Consider the following 1520-nt stretch of genomic DNA (forward strand, 5'->3'; position numbering starts at 1 on the left):
AGGGAGGGAGGGAGGGAGGGGGAGAGAGAGAGAGAGAGAGAGAGAGAGATTACTCCGTGACATTTGACTTTTTTGAATTGAGTTATTAAGCAGCACAATTTATCTGAGAAGATAAATCCTGATGTTGATATGAAAAAATGGTGATGGAATAGCTGCTGATATTTCTCCTGAGAGTATTAGCAAGCCAGAAATGAAAGGAAATTTTGTTCTATCTCTTTACTGAGTTTCTATTACCCTCAAGATCTAGACATCTGCTTTGCTTCGTCTGCCACCAGAGAGCCTTGATCCCAGCAGCTGCCATCCCGTTTAAGTATGCTGTTTATCAATCTCTGCTGCAGTCTGCAATAGAGAAAACACTTAAGATGCATCACAACAGCACATATAGCCAATGCAGCTGCTGCACACAGGTTTACACAGGGTTGAGCGCACAAGAGAGAGGAAGATTCGACACTTCTCTGTAGCTCTGGAGTTGCTGTTTATAAGCAGGGAGTTTGGCCTAGAGCACGTTTCTCAATCTCAACAACTTTAAGATGTGTGAACTTCAACTCCCAGAGTTTTCCAGCCAGTTGAAAGGAACACATCTTACACTTGGTGAGGTTGAGAAACATTGCGGTAGAATTTCAAATCAACCGTAAGCAACTCAATCGAATGACATCTCGCAATGTCACCATTCATTGCAAAGATCGCTTGGAGGTAAGAGGAACTTCTAGCGTAATTTACCAGTTGGGACAGACGGGGAGGAATCTAACTACCAGATTGCAAGAACATGAGCGAAGGTTTAGATGAAGAGACCCAAATTCATTGGTAGGCCTCACATTGCAATGAACAAGGACACACATTCAATTTCACAGCTACTAAGATTGTTGGCTGAGCAGTACAAAAATAGCCAGGAAAGGACTGAAGCCTGGGAAGCCAGCCACTTGTTAGTCAATAGGAGGGCTAATTTACCACCAGCCTACCAGGTATTTAGGAGCCGAGGGCACAGCAGCACTAGGAAACAACCAACAACTTAATAGCCAGCCACCAACACTCCAATTAACAACTAAAAACAACATAACCACAGACACAACATAAATACTATGCACAGAACAGTCCAGCGCACATGTAGAGAAAGAGCATGGGCTCCAGCATGAGACCAAAAGCTTGGGACACTAAATATCTGGCCCCGGTGACCAACTCAGTTGGATTCTGCATGATATCTAGTTTCCAAGATACTTGGAAAACATGGAAAGCCAGCTATTAGAAACAGAATGCCATCATGCTTCAGAGGAGGAACAATATAAGAAAGATATTTGTCCCTCCATGGTATCATCTCTTTGGTATTTTGTCACCCTCCAAGACTGGGGGCAGGAAAATATGAAAAAATATTTCTCTCCTCTCCCCTCCAAAATATTTTCTCTGGAAGCAGTGCCAGGAAAAATTCACTAGCACATAAGTCACCATATTCAGTCATCAGACTCACTGTGAACAAATGGTATTGTGTTGTTGGAGTAATGAACATCCATGTTTATCCCACACGT

The 1520-nt window shown here is 42.9% G+C and overlaps 1 protein-coding gene across 1 annotated transcript in view; it reads left to right on the forward strand.

Annotated features, from left to right (window-relative positions):
• The window catches only part of COL22A1 (collagen type XXII alpha 1 chain), a gene marked incomplete at its 5' end in the record, with an annotated part of 125127 nt that overhangs the window by 92375 nt on the left and 31232 nt on the right, over nt 1–1520 (forward strand). The gene's annotated exons all lie outside the window — the stretch shown is intronic.

Source organism: Protobothrops mucrosquamatus, unplaced genomic scaffold (assembly GCF_001527695.2).
Source record: "Protobothrops mucrosquamatus isolate PMUCROS unplaced genomic scaffold, P.Mucros_1.0 scaffold2771, whole genome shotgun sequence".
Classification (NCBI taxonomy): Eukaryota; Metazoa; Chordata; class Lepidosauria; order Squamata; family Viperidae; genus Protobothrops; species Protobothrops mucrosquamatus.